General features: G+C 37.9%; 2 protein-coding genes across 3 annotated transcripts in view; one reads left to right on the top strand and one right to left on the bottom strand.

Annotated features, from left to right (window-relative positions):
• STXBP4 (syntaxin binding protein 4) overlaps positions 1-8,821 on the bottom strand; it is a 1,994,403-nt gene extending 1,985,582 nt beyond the window's left edge. For both annotated transcript variants that reach the window (XM_044090468.1, XM_044090469.1), the window contains exon 1: positions 8,646-8,821. The gene's annotated coding sequence lies outside the window, so the exon portion shown is untranslated. The remainder of the gene's footprint in view (positions 1-8,645) is intronic.
• A 49-nt stretch (positions 8,822-8,870) lies between these two features.
• The window catches only part of LOC122817254 (cytochrome c oxidase assembly protein COX11, mitochondrial), a 255,490-nt gene continuing 251,019 nt past the window's right edge, over positions 8,871-13,341 (top strand). Inside the window, exon 1 of the mRNA XM_044090470.1 lies at positions 8,871-9,017. The gene's annotated coding sequence lies outside the window, so the exon portion shown is untranslated. The remainder of the gene's footprint in view (positions 9,018-13,341) is intronic.

Below are 13,341 nucleotides of genomic sequence, written 5' to 3'. Positions count from 1 at the left end.
GCTGCTCATAAGAAAAATTCAGATGAAATCAGAATATGCATTGACCCAAGAGACTTGAACAAGGCAGTAAGAAGACCTCATCATCCTATGTGTACAGTCGAGGAGATTGCCACCCTCATGCCAAATGCCACTGTTTTTTTCTGTCTTGGATGCAAAGAGTTCATTTTGGCAAGTAATGCTTGATTGCAAATCTTCACTACTGACTACATCCAGTACCCCATTTGGTGGATACAGATTCCTCAGGATGCTTTTTGGAATAAATTCTGCCAGTGAAGTCTTTCAGTGTGCAGTGGAGCAAATTTTTTCGGGCTACCCGTGTGCAGTAATAGTTGATGATTTACTAGTTGGAGGCAATACTGAAGAAGAGCATGACAGAAACCTCAAGAAAGTTCTAGACAGAGCGTGTGAAGTGAACTTAAAGATCAATCCTCTGAAATGTAAATTCAGACTACCAGAAGTTAATTATGTAGGTAATTTGGTTGCGTTGTTGCCTCACAGCAACAGGTTCTCCCATTCGATTCTCGGCTGGAGTGCGGGGAGTGCCTTCTGTGTTGAGTTTGCATGTCCTCCCCACGGTTGGATGGGCGTTCGAAAGACATGCGTAAATGGGCGTGCCTTCGTTGAAGGTTGAACGTCGAGCTGGCACCTCGGCGTTCGTGAAAATCTACTGCCAATCATTAGCGGACCGGAGTTCCGCTGTGGCGACTGCCAACTGGGAAAAGCCGAAAGACAACAACAACATTTATTTACCAGTACAGACTTACAACCAGACCCTTCTAAACAAGCAGACATTCTTGAGATGCCAGCCGCAGACAATGTCCAAGCATTACAGCATTTTCTTGGTATGGTTAACTATTTGGGTAAATTTATCCCTGACTTTAGTGCATTATCAATGCGTTTAAGAGATGATATGCAAAAATGTTGCCTGGTCATGATTAAAACACTAGAGAGCAGCAAATTGCCAACCCTCCTACATTAAGGTACTATGACATCCACAAACCAGTAGTTCTTTCCTGTGATGCTTCAAAGTTCGGTCTTAGTGCAGTTGTTCAAGAGGGCAGACCTGTTGCCTATGCATCTAGAACGCTTATCCAAACTGAGATGCAGTATACTCAAATTGAGAAGGAGCTTTTGGCAATTGTGTTCACATGTTCAAAGTTGCTTGATTATATTTATGGCCGAGATATCCAAACTGAAACTGATTATCAACCTCTAATCACTAATTTAAAGAAGCCTATGCATTGACTACCAGCAAGACTACAAAGAATGATGCTCAGATTACAAAAGTACAATTTCAAAATGGACTATATAAAAGGTAAAACTTCTTTATCTGGCTGATACCTTATCCAGATTGCCCAGAAATACCACAAAACAGACTGATGCAGAGAATTTTGACTTTGATGTCATGGAAGTGTGTAATTTTTCTACCACGAGACTTGATAAGCTAAGAGGTCATACAAAGACTGAACTCATTTTGCAAAAGCTCAACCACTTCAATGTAGGATGGCTGTCAAAACAATCCTGTGTACCGCCAGATGTACAACCTTACTTTCCATACAGAGACGAGATGCTGATAGTATCATTTTCAAAGGTCCTAAAGTTATTGTTCCTACTTCCTTACAACATGAATACATTCAGATTTTGCATCATGGCCACCCAGGTTCCAACTCTACCAAAAGAAGGGTGAGAGGACTAGTATTTTGGCCTTCTCTGTCTAAAGACATTGATAAAGTGCTTTCTTCTTGTTCAGTATGTTATAGTACTAAACCGCATTTGCAAAAAGAGCCACTTCAGGTAAGCCAAATTCCTGAACTACCTTGGTCCACAGTAGCCACTAACATATCTGAGTGGAACAATCAGCATTACTTAGTGTTGGTAGACTCTTATTTGAACTGGTTTGAATAAGATTTGTTACCTAACCTAACGTCTAGTGCTGTTATTACCAAGAAGAAACATCATTTCTCAGTCCATGGTAGTCCACACAAAGTTATTTCTGACAACAGTACCCAGTTTACCAATCAATTGTTTCAGAGATTTGCAAAAGAGTGGGACTTTATCCATGTTACTAATAGCCCTGAATACCCACAATCAAAACGGCCTTGCTGAATGTGCAGTACAGAGTGCAAAGCAATTACTAGAGAGGTCAAAGAATGGCAATATCGATATCTTCTTGAATTTGCTTACTCTCAGAAATATACCCCATGACAACCTACTTGTCTCACCTGATCACTGACTTCTATCTAGGCAAACCAGAACAACCTTGCCTATTAGTTCTAGTTTGTTGGTGCCTAATGCTAAAAACAACAGTGCAATAAAAGCTAAACTTTTTAAAAAGCGTTCTTCTCAGAAGTCCAGCTGTGATAAAATGAGCATATTTCTCCATCTGTTAAAAGAAGGAGAGACAGTGAGGATGCAAATGAACGGAAAAAAGCTTTGATCAAATTGGTCAAGTGAGAAGTATATGTGCCGAATCAAGATCCTACTTAGTAGAATCTGAGGGTAAAGAATATAGGAGAAATCGCAGGCATCTTCTTCCTGTATGAGAAAAGATAGCACAGCATTGTACCTGTGACACAGACTCTAGATCTCAGAGCAACCCTGACAATGTCCATACTTAAGAACATATCTCAGTATCTATTTCCATTCCTGATGATGTCCCATTTGTCACCAAAGTTGAACATTCCTTAAAGATGGTCCCCATTGCTAGATCCAATTCTGACTTTTATGTTACACAATCGGGTCGTATTTCTAGACCTAGTGTAAAATACACAACAACCTAGACATGATTATTTTATATATGTGTGTGATTTTGTATGACTGCATGTCAAAGAATTAGTTCTGGATAGCTGCACGTCAAGAGATCATTTGAAGTATGAACCATTTCTCAAAGAGGGAGGATGTAGAACAGAGCGTGTGTATGTACCTTTAAGAAGCATTTCCAGATGTAGGCACATGCATATAAACAGTGAGCATGTGCAGGCAGCAGTGCCATTTTGAGAGAACAGCCTGAGTGTTAACATGTACGAGTGTGGTAGTCAGTCTGTTTTATAAGTTTTAAGTTACAAAGCCTCATTCCTGATGTCTTTGTGTGTAATAAAGCTGCTTGAACTGAACCCTCAACAGTTCGTCTGTTTTATCCGGACCAGACAAGTGACACAACTTCAAAGAGAAACAGAACTTTTATGAGCCCCAATAACATCCAAGGACATTTTCCATGTTCCCGTAAAATAAGAAGACCCTCTTCATATCTTATTAAATAATATCCTCTCCACAGGCCTTGTCCATCAGCAATGGCAGCAAGCCACAGTAGTTAATATCCAAAAGGCAGGATCTGCAGATGACCCTTGGAAATAGAAACCCATTAGTTTCACCTGTATCCTGCGAGAAGAGATCTGAATGAAAAGGTTAGAATCTTGCTCAGAGGAAAATGGATGTTGAATATGTTAAAGAGGGGCCATGCCTATTAGATCTGGTTCCATTTTGAGGTTATTGAAACTGCAAATGAGAACGTTACAAACACACCCATACATGCATACATGTGTGTGTGTGTGTGTGTGTGTGTGTGTGTGTGTGTGTGTGTGTGTGTGTGTGTGTGTGTGTGTGTGCGCGCGAGAGAGAGGGTGTACATTTCAACTTATTGAGTAGTATATTGAAAGTCATAATAAGGAATGCAAAATCTTGAACTGTCAAAATGTTGAACTCAAAACACCTAGTGATAGCATATATGTACAATATCTACATACCTTGCCTATGCACAGCCACTCAAGTAATATCAATCCCAGTTAGTGAAACTTGGAAATGGGTGCTAACCTAGGATCATAGGTTCATAGGTAGGTACTAGGCCATTGGCCCTAGGGCCTATATAAGCCTAGCCAAAATGGTACCTGGCTTTCACCACCCAAGAAAATTATTTTCCTGTGCCCCTGTCGAGCAGAGCCACAGAAGTGATCCCCGGGGTGAATTTCCTATTTCCCATCCAATCACCAAGATTTTTCTTGAAGAGTGCTAATGAGGAGCTCTGTTTGACATAGATAGGTAGTCTGTTCCAGGGTATGGGAAGTCTCTGGGACAAGAATCTATCTCTCCAGCATGTTCTGACATGGATCCTGCAGGGGGCAAGTCCAGCCTTCAACACTTGTAGGGGGTGTATTTTCATTTCAACATGCCAGCATTCGGACAATTCAACACAGTACATTTAGTCTTACAACTTTCAGTGCATTACTTTTCAGTAGGTGGTTGACATGAACCCTACAAATGTAGATATCATACCACATGCATTATATACCGGGGCACAGTAGTAGACATACAGAATTTCACCACTGTAACATAGTGAGTAACAGCATAGCTAAACGTGAATCACTTGAAAACAGTTCTTTAGAACTAGTGTGTGTAGCCACAGTGATCACAAACATTTGTCTCTCATGTAGAGGCACCATGTCAGGAATATTGCTGGAAACCCTATAAATATATTTGTGGATTGTAGGGTAACTTTATGTGTGCTGCAACACAAAGTCCATTAACTCCAATGATTGTTGTATTCCATGCAGAAACTTTAAGACGGGACTGGATAAAGCAGAACTGAACTGCAAGTTGACTGGAACCATATTAAAACAGAAGTGTGTTTATATCCTGTTTAAGTAAGCAGATTTTTTTCCAAACCATATAAAATAAACTATGCCTAAAATGAAGAAATTGTCAACAGTATAGGACAGCTGCTACGCTTGTGGAGAATGTGGGCACTACTTGGTGTGTCTATGTATGGTCCTTGTGAGATGCAACAGTTTTCCTGTTTTAGGGAAAGACCTCTCCCACCCATAAGAAAAAACATTAAACCATGGAGAAACTGATACTTTGTGAGCAATAGAGTTGCTAGCCTAGACTCCATTGCTTAAGATCTTTTCTGTGTGGTGTGTGGGTATCTCTGAGTCTATCAACAAACATTGAACAGTGACAATACAGACCATCAAAAGAAAGATAATTTTAGATTGAACACACACACCACACACACACATTCCTGTGCCACAGTCTGCAAATAGAGGAAGATTTGTGGAAATTAACCTAAATGAATTGTTGCTATCACCCATGTGCTTACCTCACCAGAAAGAGAGAGAATGAAAAAGTGCTTCTTTTTTTGTAATGAACTGTTATACTTTGCCAAAATGGGGAAATTCATAAACACTGCTGCTGAAGGCCAAAACAAATGTTGTCTAATATACTGAGGCTCTTCTGAAAGTTTATCATTACCCTCACTCCTTTTTCTTTCAGTCTTCCATGAACAAATGACTGGGATACCTACTGTATGACCACTCTAAACATCACTCCACTACTACAGTAAGTGAGTAAGGATGACAAAGCTGTTTGACCTAATATCCTGTCTTTACTATTTATAGGAGAAGCAATCAGGGCATATATAGACATGGTTCTGCCTACCCCATATTTTAGTGTGAGGGTTTTTTAACAGGGTAGGTGGATGTTGTGTTCTATATGTATAGGAACCTATATTGGCATGAAACATTGTTATTGTTTGGTTTTATATTTGTGAGGTTTTGTCGTTTTGCCAGAGGTCATACAACTATGTAGAAGGAAAGTGGTTTCACTTGGTACTGACTGTTCCCCCTTCCCTGTAGTTACATGGTCTAATTGTTACTATATGAAAGCCCTGGGAGTGTGAATAGTTTTGCATTTTCCTAGATGGAGGTACAGGGGAATTGTCTTTATGCCAAAAAATGACAGTGTATATAAATAAATGTTATCAGCATTTAGTTTTTTTACATAAATCAAGGTGTTGGTCATTTTCTTTATTAGGGTTGTTGATGGTTTGGCCTCAGGGTCTATGGGATTTGTTGAATCCAAATTCATTTACAATGGAGTGACACCATCCAGTTTAGATGTGATATTTTTTTCTATTCTTTTGCTACCAGCCTTACTGCACTCCAACAGTAGATATTTCAAAGAAGGGTTGTTGTGGCCCCAGTGCAGTACTCTGATCCTCAACTGCCAACTTTCTGCACATTTGGAAAGTTTTTCTGGGTCATTCTTTAGACTTCTCCACAATCTTCCAGGACAGCACCTAACTTTGCACCGTCCACATACAGAAGAATCCTATTCTCATCCCTAATGCATGACTGAAATGAATATACTTAAAAATATATTGAAAAGATCTCACTAAAAAGTTCTGTTTACAGGACAAAACCCCTAGGGAACTGGACTCGCCATGTCCCTTGGTCCAGACAATGAACACCTTACTGTAAACTGGTATACACTCCAGCCATGATGGAATTCATATCCTTATTCTTAGCCTTACATACATCTCTGCAGTTATCCTAGCAGATTGTCTATGTAGGAGCAAGTCAAAGGCTTTGCTGAAGTCTAGGTAGATTATGTCTTTAGGTATTCAACTGGCAAGTTCTCCTGCGTTCCATTCATAAAACTTCATCAGGTGGTACAAGGAGTTCTGAAGGAAGAAAAATAACTCCCTTGAAAACGGAGATGTGATACAGGTGTACAAAACATGTAAGACTGTGACAGAAAACTAGTAATTAAGACAGGAGAGGAAGAAGGGACTATACCTACCAGATTAAGGACACAAAGTTGAAATTGAATAAAAATTACTTTACAATGTAAAGAGTATTTCATACATAAAACAACAGAACAAGTTACAAAAGTAGATAATACACTGCAAACCACAGACAGTTGTGGACTAAGAGTAACAACACAGGTGGGTCAACTGAAAGATGTTTGCTAGCTACATAAACAGAACAGACCAGAATGACAACTCGTCTGTTTCTGCCACAAGAGAACAATTAAAAGAAAAACTCAGAAGGATTTCTACTGGCAAAATGTTGTGCACTTAAGTAAACATACATAAAACAACTATTTTACACACACATACATACATTTTATATATATATATATATATATATATATATATATATACACACACACACACACACACACACACACACACACATATACATATATATACACACACACACACACACACACACACACACACACACACACACACACACACACACACATATACACACACACACACATATACACACACACACACATATACACACACACACACATATACACACACACACATATACACACACACACATATACACACACACACACATATACACACACACACATATACACACACACATATACACACACATATACACACACACACATATACACACACATATACACACACACACATATACACACACACACACACACACACACACACACACACACACACACACACACACACACACAATACGTATATCTTCCCTGCAATCCTGTAAAGATAAAATTGGATAAATGGAAAATTAAAGAACTGACTATGAAACAACTAAGTCTTTCACCATCTTTTAAATGTTCCAGAAAAGTCATAACAGCTGTTTAAACGTATTACTATTAAGTAAATTAGTGACGCGGGGATTGTGAGAGCATGTACTCAGAACTACTGAAGTTACCTCCCATGGACATTATGATGTGACCAAGGTGGGCTCATAACTATCACACTCAGCTCCCACAAAACAAAAGTGCAAAATACAATACAAAATAAATAAATAACAAAAGTGAAAATACATCATAGTATTAAAACTGTACATCAAAACTAAACATAGAAAAGGTGTAGCAATAAAAGTATTCACAACATTTCACGCAATGTGGAAATATGTACTTTTAAATATTCCAGTTACAGTAGGTCTGCAAACTTACAGCAACTTATACAGTGTCAGGAAGGCAATTACAGGCAGGCTCTTCCAGTAAATGGTGCTTCAGTTTAGCTTTGAAATCTGCCTAATGCTATTTATTACATGTTTTAAACTGCATCATAATATCAAGTCTGTAGCATTAATGTCCCTATTCTGTCTCAAAGAGCCACATTCAGGGCAGGAATACTCAGGGTCAAAGTAAGAAAAGTATGGATTGCCATCTAAATGTGAGATTACAACAGAGTGTAATTAATTGCTGGAATATAAAACTGTAAAATGCATGCTGAAACTGATAATCATGCCTAATGCCAGAAATACCAATCTTTTCACGAATCAAAAATGCTTAGTTCTAAGGAGTATACTGCTGTTCTAGTTACATTCAGAAGCACATACAAGCATCTAAAACATCCAGAAGTTAATGCTTTAATATACATTCAATTTCACATCTGCATTTTGCTTGTCCTGTCACTCTTATGGCTGGAATACAAACCATACCTCTCAACCTTTTAGACCAAGAAATCTGGATAAAGCAATACATAATTGGAGAACAAAGGCACAAAAAAATTGAGGCAATTTTCAAATATTGCTCTTACAAACATAGAACGTTGACAGAAAAACAGATTTTGCATTAGCATGAATTTTCTGAAAAGTATGAAGTCTAACTTAGACGTCTAATTTTTTCTGACTTCAATACTTAATCAGTTTTAAGTGATTTGCCAGAAAAACCACAATTTTATGAGGGGGCAGACCAAAAATATGAGACAAAAATCTGGACATCCTGCGAAAATCTGTACAGTTGATAACTATGGACCGTCCTTAATCAGCACACTTGCTCCAAAATATAAATAAACATTATTACAGCAATTACTCTATAACAGTGAAAACATAATGATGGCTTATTATAAATTGTACCTTGTAAATATTATATGCATTGTTATTCGCTCTAAACACTTCGAAGTTTTCCCCAAAAGCAGGACCCGTGTATCGGTAACTTCATGTACTATGCAAGAAATAGTTCAGCGAACTCCAACCGCTTACACTGTAGTAGTTACAGTCCCACTTAACCCAACCGCTACAGTACGTCACATATTCGTGTAACACAGCTGCTCAAAATAAGGTGACACTGCAGGCACTCCGGTTGCGTAAGGTATATCCAATATGGCTGCCTACATGTTTGACATTGAGCACTCATTTTTCTCGCACTAAGGAAATTTGATCGTCAGCTACATTTTTTAAAATTAAATCAAATTATCGAAATCATTTGTATTCAGTTCTCGGGCCAAGGTGTGTTAAATTTACTTTATAGATTTAAACTACTGTGCTGAGCAGTTAGTGAAGTATGTTTAGTGTCGCACAGTTGGTTTGCGTTTATGTTGCTTTAGTTGACATGCATTGCTTAGAAGGTCTTATTTCTAAATAGATCATTTTTTGAATATTGTTTGCTCGGAAAAGCACACTGGATGCAAGTGTCAGTTTTCAGAGGCTGACCGTAGGGTTACCACCTGCCTCTTTTTGGTAGTTCTGTTATGGGCGGGGGCTAAACGTGGCAAATGTCCTGAGATTTTAGGGCAAAAAAAATAGTTCTTAACTTTTCTTGAATAGCTGCACAAAGCAGTCATTTTGTAGCGAAAGCTTTCAAATGTTACAAGGTATAGAATAAGCAGGCTACAGATCAAATTCTAGAAGTATAAGCTTTTATTTAAAAAAAATGGAAGTTCTGTCCTTTGCACTGTTTGTGGGTATGCTTTGTCTTGCAAAATCTCACGTTTCTACAAAATGTCCAACTTTGGGTATTTAAAAAGGTGGCAAGCCTAGGAGCACTGTCTGGTTAAATGAGTTGCAGAACGTCATCCAATAGGCAATTCGAGGTGGAAGGAGTCAAGCTCTATACCCTGCGATACAGGAGGCAGCTAATTGCTTTTAATCATCCGTGCTATCATTCAGTCAGTTGCGCATTGTTCTTTTTATCAAGACTACTTATTCTTTTAGTGTGTCTGGATGGCTTCTCATTAAACCATGCATTTGTTAGATTTTTTGGAGGGTGTGGATGTGTAGTAGTTTATTACCCATTTTTGTGAGCACTACCTGTATGTAAAGTGTAATTTTATGGGATGCTTGAATTGCACAGTTTGCTGTTCTCGAGGTGCCCCTCCCAAGCCAAACATACTCATATCATATGTTTATGAAGTGCAATTGTTCTTCGTTTTTTTCTTTTAGCAGTTATTTATTAATTTTGTTATTGTGTTGCATCTCCAACTGCCATAAAATTATATGCGGTATGTAGTTCACATATAATTTACTAGAATTGCCCCTAACAATATCTGGTTAAGAGACTTAGTCCCGTACAGCAGGCAGCCCCATGCTACAGGGACTAGTTCATACCTTTAATCCCCTGCACTAGCTGCCAGACAAGTTACTGTGTATGATTTTTTTTCTCACTGTTTTAAGTGCCGATTGTAGTTTGTTTGATTTACTTATAGTGATAGTTTAAGTTGTAGTTCTGATTGCATGTTAGTAAAGTATGCTTAATTATTGATCACTTTGCTTGCATCCATTTGAAAATGTTGGTTTTCTTTGTAGTTTACTGTCTGTTGTACTCTTCAGGTCTGAGCCTGAAAATTATCCATCAGGATTAGTGTTCAACCTCATTTAACAAATGGAAAACAAAAATAAATATATAAATGCATTTAATCTAGGGTATAGAAAATTAGCAAAGGGGAGAGAGAACTGTACCCTTATTTGGCAGACTGCTGTGTGTACATCCATAGGTAATGTGTTGGCTGAATTTCATGATATCATCTGTGTTCAGGGATTGGTAGATGCCAAGTAGGAAGAGAAGCATGTTGTGATTGTACTGTTGCATACCTCCACATCTAACAGAGCAATATTAAAATAGTCTAATAGAATGGCATGTTGGTATTACAAGCTTCCTTCTTTGACTGGTTCAGGAATGGGCTCTCTGTTTTCATTGAGTTTATGCTTGGTAAATCAGATGGCTGTCAATTTTATCACGTCCTACCCGTTATTGACTGTGGTGCAGCAAGGTGTGGGTGTTGCATTTCTGGGGAACCATTCTGTAGATGAGACATTAAACTGAAATGTCATCTGCTTAAGTTGGTGGCAACTGAGATGATGCTAAAGAAATTGTAACATTTATCAGTGAATAGTAAGACTGGTTTATTGCCATACTGAATACACCAGCAACTAAATCCGAGTTAGAAGGCACGCATTATATAAAACAGTTTGTGCATTTTTTCTCCCGAAACCTAAGATTACTTCATATTTTTAGTTTTGAAAAACTTCCATTGTAAGAAATCTGTTTTTTTCCCCCTTGCATATATAACACCAATGTTCTGTTTGAATTTCTGTAGATTTTTGTAACAGCAGGGATTAGTATTTCCTGCTAAAGCAATATAAAATACATCCTATTCCCCCCAAATAGTAGAAGTATACTACAAGATGGTCAAAAATAATCTTTGGTCTTTTCTCGGTCTTTTCTTGTCCTTCTGACCTATATGCTATGTATCTGTCTTGTTAAGAAATTTTAGAAAATATTTTTTATTTAGCTTTACTCCCAAACAGTGTAGCAAAATCTAGAAACAGCCTTATGCATATTTCGGAATTGTATTGACAGACAGCCTTTGTTTGATACTTATTGTAATCTTCATTCTGAAAATCAATATAAAAACAAGCATTTGTCAGTGCTAAGCACAGAGTTGCAGTGGTGCTGAATTGCAGTTGTAGGGGTTGAAGATGTGTGGAGAGTTAAGTGCAAAAGTATGAGGAGGTTTACAAGTAGAAATTAACATGGCCATTCTTCATTTCTCTCAGAATGTTGTATACCATAAGGCTTATTCTTCCTGTTTTATATTCCATATTCTTGCCCCTGTGTGATATTAACTGTACTGCTTAGTAAAGCTGTAGCATTTAGCTGTGGTATTTTCAACGGGGAATGTTTTTGCTACTTTGTTACAGTTTTTAGTGTACCGTGTTATTACTTTTTAGTGTTCTGAAGATGTTTTTGAGCACACAGTGGCTGAAGCATTGTTGAGTTGCAGTTTTTTCACATTGGAAATGCTGATTTCCTTTTTTTAGTTTTATTTTTGAAGGTATTCGGACCTGACATCAAGAACTGTGATGACAGCAGGACTGATAATGAAAAGCCGCTATACTTTGATTAAACACACATTATCCTACTAGTCAGTCATCTGCCTATTTGCTACCATCATGTCTTACCCCTCCCCATATTTCTTGTCATCTCCACTAATATTGTGGCTGTCTAGCTGAGATCCTGAGGATTCTCAACTTTCAAGGATTCCACTTTCACCAGCAAAGTCCCTCTCAGACTATCAAAATGTACATGATTTCAACTCTAATCTGTCGTCAGTTAATATGAAGAAAATAAAACATTATTCTGTTTTATGGGATTTTGTTTGAGAATCAGTCTAAACGCTGATATTGTGTTTATTGGTAAAACAAACATTGAAATACAGTTGCAGATATTCCCTTGTGAGATTGACTGATAGTCTGCAGAATGATAGCCTAGTACTTGCGTGTTACAGCCTATTCAGTAACCAGGGGTCAGAATCAAAACCCTGTACTTGCGTCTGAGATCATACATACACACATACATATATATATATATATATATATATATATATATATATATATAGTATAGGGGTCTACTTCAGAATGCCGACTTTCATATGGCCGACACCATATGATCAACATTCTGAAAGACCAACATCCTGAAAGCACCATTTTACCTACCTGTAAACACAGTAAAACTGTGTTATGCAGGGGGGCAAGCCCCCCCTGCACCCCCCCCCACACCCGCTGCTACTTAAGTATTCTCACTCCAAGGTTGCACTGCAGTGCAGGAAAGGGGAATCTCCCAGTCCCGCACTGTAGCGGGATCTCCGCTATCATTTTTCGGTCGGCCTTTCAAACGTTCGCTCATATGGTGTCGGCCATATGAGTTTCGATCATTTGAAAGTTCAAACAAATTAAGGGCTCCCATATATATATATATATATATATATATACACACGTATATGTGTGTATATATATATATATATATATATATATATATATATATATATATATATATATATATATATATTGTGTGTGTGTATATATGTATATGTATATATAATATATATATCATACCAACCCACAACCACAAGATTATTCTACGTCTGATGAGTGTACCTGTACAAAGTAAGTTATTAGATTGAATGTATTGATTCTTCACCAAGCAGTAGTCAATATTCATTTACTTAATCTCTCCAGACAAAATGTAACGACTCTCCCTGACAAAAGGGAATCAGGATTTATATCACTGCACTAATGCGAGCCCCTCTAGATGTTGATCAGTAATGTAAACTGGAGTCTTTGTGGGGAAATAAATCAAAATTACTTCATCAAGGTTGTTTCCTTTTTCCCAGCGATAGCATGATCTTGCTGTTACATATACATATTAGGGTATCGTGCAAGGAGTGAAACATGCTTTTTTGTGGTTTTGCAGTGTCGTAGATTGTAATAGAGATTTTAACAGACTCTACTCCTTGTTCTGTGCTGTGACTCTGTGACAGTTCTGTCATTGTGC

The sequence above is a fragment of the Protopterus annectens genome, chromosome 12.part0 (genome assembly GCF_019279795.1).
Source record: "Protopterus annectens isolate FY-2018-M chromosome 12.part0, PAN1.0, whole genome shotgun sequence".
In the NCBI taxonomy this organism is placed as follows: Eukaryota; Metazoa; Chordata; order Ceratodontiformes; family Protopteridae; genus Protopterus; species Protopterus annectens.
Note: the sequence above shows the minus strand (reverse complement) of the source record. Positions and strands in the feature narration are given on the sequence as shown.